Source organism: Bos indicus x Bos taurus, chromosome 12 (genome assembly GCF_003369695.1).
Source record: "Bos indicus x Bos taurus breed Angus x Brahman F1 hybrid chromosome 12, Bos_hybrid_MaternalHap_v2.0, whole genome shotgun sequence".
Lineage (NCBI taxonomy): Eukaryota > Metazoa > Chordata > Mammalia > Artiodactyla > Bovidae > Bos > Bos indicus x Bos taurus.
The window spans coordinates 51,328,267-51,341,541 of record NC_040087.1 but is presented as its reverse complement, the minus strand read 5'-3'; the positions used below and the strand labels follow the sequence as shown (position 1 = coordinate 51,341,541).

Below are 13,275 nucleotides of genomic sequence, written 5' to 3'. Positions count from 1 at the left end.
GCAGGAAGACACTTGGGAAACTCAGGGAGAGGAGATATAAGATGATAGAAGGTCGATTCCACTGGGCTGCAGAGTGAAAAGCTGTGTTACCAGAAGTGCAGATTAGTCCCCAGAAAAGATGAATTGGAGAGCAAAGATGGGGAGACACTAACTTGAGAGAGCTACAGAGTCAAAGAGCTTTTTATTTGTCTAGTTTGTTTGTCCAATGTGTGAGACTTCAACAAACTTATTGGTTAAATGGGAAAAACAAGGAAAGAAAAGTACTAGAAATAGGAGAGAGGCAAAATTTTTTATAAGGCTTAAATAAATTTAATAGTATACTGAAATACAGTCCAGATCTTTCTAAATATAAATTCAATGTTACACAATATATTGGAAGATGATATAGATAATGATGCTTACAAATTCATGTTGATGTATGGCAAAACCAATACAATATTGTAAAGTAATTAGCCTCTAATTAAAATAAATAGATTAAAAAAATTTTTTTGATGAAAAAGTATGGTAGACAAAAGAGTGGCTCAGATGTCCATGCCCTACTTCTTGAGGCTTGTTATTATGTTACCTTACATAGCTGAAGGGACTTTGAAAGTGTATTAGATTAAGGGTGTTGAGATGCGAGATTATTCTGAATTATTTGGGTAAATGCAATGTAGTCATAAGAATCTTCTTAAGTGGAAAGTGAGAGGGTTCCGAGTCAGGGATGAAGATGGGAGATGTGATGAAGGAAGCAGAGTTGTGTGTGTGTGTGTGTGTGTGAGAGAGAGAGAGAGACTTGAACATACCACGCTGCTAGACTTAAACACACAGAAGGAAGAGATGATGAATCAAGAAATCTAAGTAGCCTTTAGAAGGTGGAAAAAGAAGGAAATGGATCCTTCTCTAGAGCCCTGGGAAGGAATGCAGCCCTGACAACTCCTTGATTACCAGACTTCTGACCTCCGGAACTGCAAGCTAACAATTTTGTTCTGTCATAATCCACAAGTTTGGGGTGATTTGTTACGGTAGCATAGAAAGCTAATACAATATGAGATGGGAACCAAATAGCAAAGGGGAAATGGATATTCTTGATGACAAAGTTTTAGACTTTTTGTATCAGTTCCAAATTATAAACCTGACAATAGGCAATTCAAAACTGAGAAAAAAATACTGAGAAAGGTTATACAAAAAGCAACAAGTGTGCAGATAAAAACAGTTAACAACAGTGCTAATATAAAGCATACTATAATCAACACAAGGGCTTCCCAGGTGGTGCTGGTGGCAAAGAATCCACCTGCCAAGGCATGAGACACAAGAGGCACGGGTTCAACACGTGGGTTAAGGAGATCCACTGGAGCTGGAAGCCGCACCCCACTCTAGGATTCTTGCCTGGAAAATTCCATGGACAGAGAAGCCTGGCAGGCTGCAGTCCATGAGATCGCAAAGAGTCAGACACGACTGAGTGACTGAGCAACAAAACCAGCATAAAAAGACTAATCTAATAGAAAGGGAAAAAAGAATAATAAATTGATAATGTCAGAAGAAATCCAAAAAATATAGGTAAAAATGTGTTGCTAAGAAATGTGAATTAGAACATTGAAATAACCCTTTAAAAAAATTCTGGACAAGCAGCAATGATTTACTTGATACCCAGTGCTGGCCATAGTATAGATTGGGTACAGACATTGCCATAAACTCTAGGTGAGGTTATAATTTGGTAAAAACTTTCTAGATATCAATTAGCATTTATTATTTAAATAATAATTGTTTATACTCTTTGATTTAGCAATTTGATTTCTAGGATTTCATTCTTTAAAAAATGCAGATTCAAGTGAACTATGATATACATATAAGAGTGTTCATAGTAGCATTGTTTGTATAGAAAAAATAGAAATACGCTAAAATTAATATTATTAGAATGTTTGAAAGACATTTGCCATATTTGAATAATGGACTACTATGTTCCCTTTAAAGAAATGAGGTAGATAAACTATAATACATTGATAAGTGACCAAAGATAGTTGAAGAAAATATGCCTGCTGTGATTCTATCATAAAAATGTATATGTGTCATGTGCATTTATATATTTGTGAATTGCATGCACATGTAGTTCGTATCTGTATATACTTGGAAATGATCTGAGAATTTACAAGCAAAGAGTTAACAGAGGAAATGTGATTATAGGAGATTTTACCTTCTGATTTATTTCTCTATCATTCATACTTTTTTGGCAACACAGGCTTTTTATCCAGGAATGAAAAACTTATTTTCATTGAAAATAAATACATTTTCAGTGAAAATGTATTTATATTAGAGTTTTAATGACTCTTCAGTGACTTAATTGAGCCCAGTGGAGAATATTCTTCTCTTGGTAACAAATGACCACTCTGACTACATGTGAAAGAAAGATTCTAGCAAATTATTGTTTTTGCAGCATAGACAACAAATAACTACTTGTTGAGATGATAAATGAGTAAATAGAAGAAAATTGACATGCTTTCATAGCTAAGAAAGGAAAGGCTCTATAAATCTCCTATTGGAACCAACACTCATTTCTTTGATGCTACTTGAGGAAAGATGTGTCAAATATCTCTGGCAATTTCTTTCCTCCCTCTTGCAATTTCCTCCCTCTTGATTTCAGTGTCCTGACATCAGTTTGGAATCTTCATATAACACAAGGTATAAATATAACCTATTGGAAATCTTAAGTACAATGTTTCCTGTTGATTTAGAGTCAATTGGCCCAAGAAAAAATTCCAGAGGGAAGCATCTGTGGAGTCCAGTGTTCTGAATCATGTGAGTAATATGTTGCCACATAGTGGTAACAACTGCATCTAGTAAGATTTTGAACTGGCATTTAAAGACCTCTCATTTTAAATGTGATTATGTTTAATTGCATAGCACTAGTTTAAAATGATATCAACCTTGACAGTTTAAAAAATATTTCAGCCATTAGCTACATCATGATGGTGAGTGAGGTTGGACAGTCACATAACCAATTTCAAATAGACAAATGAGACCCAGTGATTGAAACTGACTTTACATCTGAGGAGAGCTTAGAAAGATTAGGTCTTACAGTTGAAGTTTTAGAACTGTATTCTCTTCACGTGAACCCAAGGGACCCCCTTCCCCTAGCTTTTTTGTTTTCAGGTTGGACCAGATGTAGACACCTGGACCATTCAGTGTCTCTCCCCACGTGGATTGCAAATGGATTCAGGAGGCCAGTTCTCTATAGATGGGGAGATGTGTCCTGGCAAGTCAGGAGTGCTGATAGCTTCATATTTCTCTGTGTGGATGGACAGTAGAGAAAACCCACTGGGAGGGAAAGAGAAGGATGGGAGAGGGGGAGGGGAATAGGAAAAGGAGTAAGATAAACGATGAAAAGAAAGAGGAGAGGAATGGGAGAAACCAGGTGTGCAGGAAGAAGCAGAGACAAGAGACAGTAAAAGAAAGAGAGTACTACCTGGGTTCCTGAGGGATTCACAGCTCTAGTGCTTTCCTAGGTCCGGATAATATTCCTATAATTATTTGAACCTTTTTCCCTAAGATACTTTGGCATGGCTTCTACTATTCACTATGTTAGAGTCCTAATTAACACCAGAGAAGAAGTAAGTGTGCCTTTTGTCCAGAATTATTTCAAGCAAGTCTTGAAGTCAAGCTGTCTAGATGGCCAGAGCCTCCTGTACCTGCTGAGGTCCGTGTCTTATTTCAGTTACTCCAGAGCTGAGTATTTGTGAATCAACCATCCTCAGCTCCTGATCACTTCCATTTTCCATTACTCCCAACACTTGGATGTCCACTGGAAGCAGGGGGCAGTTGGTTGCTTTGGAGAAATTACATACCTCCCAAGCTTTACCCTCTTCTTCCTTCATTACCGACCACAGAGTCACAGCATTATGTGACAAATCAGAAGGAGACCTGGGTTCAATCACTGGGTTGGGAAGATCCCTTGGAGGAGGGCATGACAACGCACTCCAGTATTTTCGCCTGGAGAATCCCCATGGACAGAAGAGTCTCATGGATTATAGTCCATAGGGTTGCAAAGAGTCAGACATGACTTTGCAACTAAGCACAGCACATTCAGCATTATGTGACAAATCAGAAGCAAAGCCAGGACCAGAACCTTCCACTATTAGAGTCTCTTCCCTGTGTACTGCCAGCTGAAGTGAGCATCCATGTTTGGCTATAATCAAGCAAACAAAGCTGATGCTTTGGGGAAATGGTGATGAACTTCATGAAAAGCAGCAATTTCCCTCAGCTCTCAACATTTTCAGAGGCAGCTTCAATTCTTGTTCCCTCTTGCAGAGCAGTGCCCAGCTCCCACAGCAAGAAAAGCATTCAACTTTTCACAGCCTTCATTTTCAGGGTCAGTATAGTAAATAAGAAAAAAGCTCTGAGCTTAATTGGAACTTCTTTTGTAAAGCAGAACGTAAGGGTCACTTAAATGTCAAAACATTTTCCAGTGATCTGAGCAACGTACCTTTCCCTAATGCAATTGCCAAATTTTTCAACATGACATTTGCATTACAGAAAGACTTGCAGGGAATTAGAAATCACACCAGGTCTGATTTTTTATCCTCTGCAATAATGGAAATAGGGAATTCCCACAGAGGTTTTGCAAATATTTTGTTTTGGTTTCTTTCAATTATTATTATTATTTGCTGAAAGTTGGTTTTGAAGCTTTTTTTCTTCTACTTCCATGAACTATACTTTCTTTTCCAATGTAGAAATTGTTATCATTAGAGTTCAAATTTCAACAAATTACAGAATCAAATTTTTTTATCTTAAATTAATATTCACTGTGGCTCAGATGGTCAAGAATCTGCCTGCAATGCAGGAGACCTGGGTTTGATCCCTGGGTTTGGAAGATCCCCTGGAGAAGGGAATGGCAACACACTCCAATATTCTTGCCTGGAGAATTCCATCAACAGAAGCCTGGTAAGCTACAGTCCATTGGGCTGCAAAGAGTTGGACACAACTGAGTGATTAACACACACACAATCAATAAAATTAATAACCAAACTGACATCAAAGTGATATTCATGGAGATATTTTAAGGGATGGTAACATAAACACTATTTGTTTTGGTATTTTAGTTAATGGTTATTTGTATGCCTTTAAAATTAATCATCCCCTACCTACGTATTGAAAGAGGATAGTGAGTTTAACCAAACTTTACTGTTTCAGGTCATGATCATTCAAGGTAGTGCTATTTTGAAATCTTAAATTTTAGCTTGCTTGGTAAAAATATTTTTCATACAGTAAATTTATAGTGCAAACATAGTGTCAAGGAAAATGGTTAAAATGTTTAATTTAGTCTCTCATTTCCTTGTCAGAGAAACACTACAAGATAGGCAGTACCCACTGTAAACTCCTTTTACACTTGATACAAGAGGGTGGCAGAGAGGTTGAGAACTTAAGATCGCACAGCTACTATTTGGCTCAGCTGGAAAGTGAACCCCAATTTTTCTGACTGCGTGCCTGTGCTATTTTCTTTGCCAAGATGCATCCAACAACAACATCAACAGTTTATTTATTAATTAATTTACTCATCAAGCATTTATTGAGTCCCTATAACACAGACAGGCTCTGGCAGTATCAAAATGAATAATATCCAGTCCCTTGCCGGGGCTTAGGAGATGATTACGGAATAATGTGGCCACCTCTGTCACAGAGTTATGTACACAAAGAAACCACAAAAGACACACTTATTTGCTAATAATGAATTCTACTTATTGCTCTACTGAAGTCGTATTGTTGGCATTCTTTGAGTTGCTTTGTGTGATTCAAATAGAAGAACTAACTGCGTTTCTTTAATAGCTGTGAGTAGCTCAGATTATACTATTTAAGGCTGGCCATTCACCAAGTAGCCTAACGTTTTACCTTATTTACTTTGATGATTTCTGTGAGAGAGATATGGTAAAAGATACAGCAAGCCAGGCTGACATTTCATCCAAAGGATGACTTAGGTTCTGACTATGAGTAAAAAAACACTTTTGTCTCTTCCAGAAAACTAGGAAAGTAACACCCTTGGTGTGTCAGTATTTCACCATATACATTATTCTTGTAAACACTGTTCTTTGAAATTCCTCAAGATGTAACTTTAAATATGAATATTTTCTTTAGTTTCATATTTTTCTAGAAACATTTATAGAACTTTCTGTAGCTTTCAGGTACTGCTTTCATATACATTGGTATATGCAAAGGAGGAACATTTATTTGAAAAAAAAGAACCCTGTTTTCATACATTATAGCAAATTATTTCACTACCTATAAACTGGATAAAAGAGTTGCACTGAATACTCAGGGTTGTAAATAGGATAAAATTAGATAACATATGAAAAATTATTTAGGAAACTCTATCAGATAAATGGTATGGCTCTAGTAAAAGTAAACTTATGTGCTATAAAGTATATAGTTCAAAATTGCAAAGTATGTGGAGTGGTTTAGATATCCTAAAGGACTTTATTTTTGAAACAAATTCTAATTGATTAAACATCTTAGTGGTGCAAATGGCTTCCTCTAAAATATTTGCTTTATGGGCTCAGGTGTTGAAATTTCTCATAGCAGGACACACTTGCCCTTCCTTTATAAAGCACATCTGTTTTAATGGACTTTTGTTTTGGGTAACACCTCTGGGCTCTCCTGGTGGCTCAGATGGGGAAAAAAATAAAAAACAAACCTCCTGCCAATGCGGGAAACCCAGGTTCAATCACTGGATTGGGAAGATACCCTGGAGAAGGAAATGGCTACCCACTCCAGTATTCTTGCCTGGCGAATTCCATGGACAGAGGAGACTGGCGGGCTACAGTCTATAGGGTCACAAACAGTCAGATATGACTGAGTAGCTAACACTTTCACTTTCTTTTCTCTTTCAGTGCAAAAGAAGCCAGTTTGATCCTTGTGTATTTGTTTTTGCTAGAAGTCCAGTGTTTCTCAGATGACAGCAAAAACAAGTGACAGCTTTTAGCACAACCAGAGTCAAAGTCCGAAAGCTTTTTAAAATCAAGTCTGGAACTTTCCACAAAGCTGGACCCCTGGCCATGAGAATAACACTGATCAACAGTGTTGTCATAGTCCCAGACCTGTCATACTGTACTTAAATGCTGTTACAATTTGCTACAGAAAGTGCATCAGCCTCAAATAATGAAGTTTGTGTTCTGCCTGCTGCATGAGTTTCAGACAAGCACGCAAAAGGTGACAGGCTTGTGTTGTCAGCACCTACAAGTGCAGCACGAAGGTGCTCAAGGATTGATCTTGGAGAGATTGGAAGGCTGATTGAAAATTGTTAGAGGCCGAGATGGTATCTGTAGGTGGAGCTGGCTGGTGTTAGTGAAAGTTACTGCCGGAGCTGTTGTTTGCCTCTGGGCAAACAATACTTCTTCCTAATTCGAATTAGTATTTCCAAACGCTATAAAAAGAGAGTCAATTTTGTGTAGGCTGCCCGGGAAAAAGAATGTAAAACACCCTATGGGTGATTAGGATTATAAAATTACTACACAGAATACATTAAAGAATGAGGGGGAAGTTGGGGGACAGGGGAAACCTATTTTTCTATTTCCAGATAAATGGCAGAGTTTGACAATAAAATTTCATTGCTCATGAAGTTAGAGTGCCTTGCTGTAACAGTTCTAAGAGAGGTTTAGAATGCCCCAGCTGAAGTCTTTAAACCATAGTCACCATCCAAGAAAATATATTGGAAGCAGGCATTGATGGAAGGCAGGAAAAGAAATACTGGAAACTCAGTTAGGTTTGAGAGTTGTACCTCTCACCCTGAAGTGGTTAACTCTGCTTCCAAAATTTTTTTGAGATCTTCATTTTACCATCATATTATTTGTTAAGTTTGAAGATTTTCTTGTTTTCTCTCTTAGTATTCTTAGATGTATAGAATCATGTTTTACTTTGTGGACTGAGTATAGTACTATCATACCTCCCTGACAATTATAGTTTACTCAATTATAGTTTACTCAAAGTTCATCTCTGCTTAGTGCAGTATTTTTGTTTGTCCTGAGTTATTATTATTATTTTTACTTTTTGCTTATCTTAACTTCTCTCTTTCATGTTGAAAACTTTCCTCAAATGAGTAATGATTCTTAACTTCCACTCATTTTTTAAGAATGAGACAAGGAGATCCAACCAGTCTATTCTGAAGGAGATCAGCCCTGGGATTTCTTTGGAAGGAATGATGCTAAAGCTGAAACTCCAGTACTTTGGCCACCTCATGTGAAGAGTTGACTCATTGGAAAAGAGTCTGATGCTGGGAGGGATTGGGGGCAGGAGGAGAAGGGGACGACAGAGGATGAGATGGCTGGATGGCATCACTGACTCGATGGACGTGAATCTGAGTGAACTCCGGGAGTTGGTGATGGACAGGGAGGCCTGGCGTGCTGCGATTCATGGGGTTGCAAAGAGTCAGACACGACTGAGCGACTGAACTGAACTGAATAAAAGGTTGGTCAGTCACTATGCATAATTGGGAAGGGTTTATCAATGAGTGACTTCTTTATTGACAGACCCCACACTACCTCTTCTCTTAGTTTGGTCATTTTCCCATTTGAAAGGTATAAACCTTTCCATCAGCATCCTGGAGGAAGTGAGCAGGGCTCTCACTGCTCACTTGATGCCCATATTTTCAACATAATACACTGGCCCTCAGTTCTGCTCATGCGTTGAGCTCAGAATCTCTCTTGTTCACTCTTTTTAGAGAGTAAACTTCTCTCTTCTGTTGGGGTGGGAGAGACCGCAGGGGTTTTAAGTGCATTTTGTGCAGATTTTCAATTTATTCTGTTTTTATAGCCCATCTGAACTTCCACTCTCACATAACAAGGTGCCTTAATTCCTGAGCTTTTCTGTGGATCATCCTGACTTTTTCCTGCTACTGGTGGTGGGTTACTTTTCTCAGCTCTGTGTCATCAATTACCTCTTATCCAATACCTTTCTCGTTTCCAAAGTTGTTTTGCTATTGTCTTCTTTCTTGTTCTCTTTTTCTTTGTGGATTTATACCCTTAAAAAAAGCACTTCTCTGCACTGTTATCTAGTGTGGTTTGGGGAAAGAACTAATAAACACTATCTGTAAGTGGTCTCAGTGCTTTTAATATTGCTGTAAAAAATCTGGTTGTAAAAGTAACATGTGTTGTTTTGGACAACTTTTATAATTATAAAATATAAAGTAATCCAGGATCCTACTTTCTGTAGGTAGTTAACATTTTGGTTATTTCCTTGAAGTCATTTTTTCCTGGAATTATTTTTTACATAATTGAGACCATTTTGTGGTTATAATTTTATATCTTCTTTTTATTTTTACTCAAAATTATAAAGATTTTCCATGTTATTAAAACAATTTGTAAACATTATTTTTATAAGCTCCATTATGTTGATTTTCATATACCACAGTTTATGTAGACATGTCTGTTACTGGGCATTTGGGATGTTTCCCTTTTTACAATATTTTTAAAATATTAAGGAATGAAAATTTGTATATGAAAGAGGGGTGGGGTACACTAGGGAATGGGGAGTGTGGTAGGTATACGGGGAGAAGTATCTTGTTCATTTTTTTCTGAAGAAGCAAAGATAGACTGTGGCTTTGCTGGTGACTCAGTTGGTAAAGAATCTGCCTGCAATGTGGGAGACCTGGGTTGGATCCCTGGGTTGGGAAGATCCCCTGGAGAAGGGAATTCTCCAGTATTCTTGCCTGGAGAATTCCAGGAACAAAGGGGTCGGGTGTGCTACTGTCCATGGGGTCACAAAGACTTAGACATGACTTTTGCTTCAAAGATAGACCAATAATCTAACCCTACTCCTGTATGTGAGTGAAAAATAGATTCCACTTTGAGATCCCATGTACTGTAGCCCACCAGGCTCCTCTGTCCATGGGATTTTCTAGGCAAGAATACTGGAGAATGTCCTTCTCCAGGAGATCTTCCCAACCCAGGGATTGAACCCAGATCTCCTGCATTGTGGGTAGATTATTCACTGCCTGAGCTATCAGGGAAGCCCAAATATAATACTACAGTGGGTTTAATAATAATGACACAAAGACATTAAGTATCAATCCTTGGAACTTGTAAATAGTAACTTAAATGATAAGAGGATCCTTGTAGATGTATTTCATTAAGGCTCTTGAGATAAGATTACCCTGAATTGTCTGAGTGGTCCCTAAATGCCATCACAAATATCCTTGTTAGAGAAGGGCAGAGGTAGGTAATTCAGACAAGAGGATAACGTTATGTTGAGACAGAGTAGAGATGTGGCTACAAGCCAAGGAATGCTAGCAGACCCCAGAAGTTGGAAGAGCCAAGAAAAGGATTCTCCCCTAGAGCCTTCAGAAGCATGGTGCTGCTAACACCTTGATGTTGGACTTCTGTCTCCAGAACTAAGGAAATGCATTTCTGTTGTTTTAAGTCACACAGTTTGTGGTCATCTGTCATAGCAACCATGGTAAACTTATACAAGTACTATTAAATGAAAACTATCATTACCACTTTCCCTTTAAACCTTAATACATGAGTCTCAAGATATAGACAACAAAATTCTTAGATCATTCTTTGTCGGGCCAAGGGTTTTCACAGAACACTGATTAACATTTCCGTAGTCTGGAAAAACTAGCACTTAGGAAAAAGACATGCCATACATAATTCCCGGGATTATTGTCATGTTACCTGAGAAGATTAAGCTTCTCAGTTCTACTCCCCTAAGCAACACAATATAGGATAAAGACTAATGTTTTAAAATTAGATTTGGCTCAACTCTCAGCTCTCTTACTAGATGTGTGATTTTAAGCATGTTCTTAACCCCTTACCTTGCAACACTGGAGATAAACTTGTTCTGGTACCATCTTCAGAGGCACTTCAAAAGAAACTTGGGTCCATGAAGATCTCTCATGATCAAGTCTAAGCTTCATATATGTATTCTTTTATCACAGTCCAATAAATCTCTGGGCATTCAGAGATTATAGTGTGAAAAATATAATTTGTTCAGAATTTGAGTAATTTTGTTCATGTTAAAATTTGAATAGTTTAACATAGCACTTTGTAAAATGAAAGGAATGGATACTAATAGTAGAAATTTAGACATTATGGCTGGCTCACGAGAATGATTTTTTTAGTAAGAATTGCATTTAATGTATAAATTTCAAGCATCATGTATTGATAAATCAGCCCTTCCATATCAGTATTTCTTTCTGTCTCATTATGACAAGAGGGCAAATGAGTGCAGTTATAAAAATAACGAAAAAGTAAGATTCATCTCCTTATGTTGTTGTGCAGTCTAGAAGGATTTACCCTTAGACCAAGGCTTATTTCCCTTTATGTGAAAGAGAAATCAGTGGAAAACCACAATGGATAAACAATCCCTATTACAGATCTTAAAAAGTGGAGTTGTGAACGGTTTCCACGAAGAGCAGCAGACCATCCCTAACTTACCACCCTGGATTGAAGCCAACATTCACAGCTGCTCTTACTTCTCAACTCTGCAGAACCAGCTTATCCAAGGAATTAGTTCTACTCAGTATTTCTTTAGGGGGTTGTGCTCCTTTTGACTGAGTCTGGAATTTTTAAAATACTCATTACTAAATGCTCACTTTTACATTTAATCTTTTAAAAGCATTTGATGCCATGCCTCCTTTTGGAGGAACTGTAGACAGTGGGGTTGGGTCACAGGCTGATGATACTAACAGCTGTCACTGCTGTAGGAGTATCATGAGGGATTACAAGATGAATTCTCTGATATGCGGACCAGATGTGTTCTTGGTGGAGATATAATAGCCAATTTTTTTCATTGTCATTCTTCCTAGTGGGAGATATAACAGCTGATTTTATTTCATTGTTCTATGGTCAGGGAACGAAGACACTGAGAAGCTGGAACTTGGTGATTGAGTGGCTGATAAGTTCAATAAGGACAAAAGACAAGAACATTTTGGCTGGTGCACTAGGGCATCAGGGCCAGTGCTATTGTGGTCAATGTTTCTCATTCAGCTCCCTGGAGAAAGATCCCCATTTGTAGTATTTGCTGCTGCTGCTGCTAAGTCGCTTCAGTCGTGTCCGACTCTGTGCGACCCCATAGACAGCAGCCCAGCAGGCTCCCCCGTCCCTAGGATTCTCCAGGCAAGAACACTGGAGTGGGTTGCCATTTCCTTCTCCAATGCGTGAAAATGAAAAGTGAAAGGGAAGTCGCTCAGTCGTGTCCGACTCTCAGTGACCCCGTGGACTGCAGCCTACCAGGCTCCTCTGTCCATGGGATTTTCCAGGCAAGAGTACTGGAGTGGGGTGCCATTGTCTTCTCCATGTAGTATTTGCTAATGATTATGAAATAAACTGGCTTCCCAGGTGGTGCTAGTGGTAAAGAACCTGCCTGCCAGTGCAGGAAACATGAGAGACACAGTTTCGATCTCTGGGTCAAGAAAATTCCCTGGAGGAGGAAATGGCAACCCACTCCAGTATTCTTGCCTGGAGAATCCCATGGACAGAGGAACCTGGCAGGCTATAGTCCATGGGGTTGCAAAGAGTTGGACATAAGTGGACCCAGTTAGCATGCACATGAAATGGATACTTCCATTATGGCTGGTTGTAAGCTGTACAGTGTGATGTCAATTGGCTCAAAAAATTCCTGAAATTTGACATTTATTTCTGACAAGCTGGCAAGAGCCAGATTCAGCACATCATTGACAAGATAAGGACAGAAATGTGCTGTGTGTGTGCGTGTGATGGAATCACCTATTATAAATGGAAGTGGTTTAGGTTTGTACAGTATAATAGCCAAAGGTCTTTGGGATATTTGGACAGTGGTAGGTCATAAAACTCAGAGAAGGCAATGGCACCCCACTCTAGTACTCTTGCCTGGAAAATCCCATGAATGGAGGAGCCTGGTGGGCTGCAGTCCATGGGGTCGCAAAGAGTTGGACACAACTGAGTGACTTCCCTTTCACTTTTCACTTTCATGCATTGGAAAGGAAATGGCAACCCACTCCAGTGTTCTTGCCTGGAGAATCCCAGGGACAGGGGAGCCTGCTGGGCTGCTGTCTATGGGGTCGCACAGAGTCGGACATGACTGAAGCGACTTAGCAGCAGCAGGTCAGAAAACTATGTGGGATCTCTGCTCAGTCTTTGACCTTACACATGAGTTGTTGCAGGTAGCAACATTCTGAGCATGTGTAGGTGGGTGCAAGGTCATTGTGCGTTTTGTTGACCATGTGAATGACTCTGAGGACTGACCAGGGTGGCATCAGGAATTAAGTGTCTCTGTGGCTAGCGACAGTGTGTATTGTGTCCTGTTCTTATAGAACAAGGCACCAACTTTTTG

General features: G+C 38.9%; 1 long non-coding RNA gene across 1 annotated transcript in view; it reads left to right on the top strand.

The window, feature by feature from the left end:
- The window catches only part of LOC113902438, a 134,642-nt gene extending 126,483 nt beyond the window's left edge, over positions 1 to 8,159 (top strand). The window contains exons 4-5 of the long non-coding RNA XR_003513819.1: positions 2,712 to 2,775; positions 6,858 to 8,159. This is a non-coding gene — a long non-coding RNA (uncharacterized LOC113902438). The remainder of the gene's footprint in view (positions 1 to 2,711; positions 2,776 to 6,857) is intronic.
- The last annotated feature ends 5,116 nt before the right edge of the window (positions 8,160 to 13,275 follow it).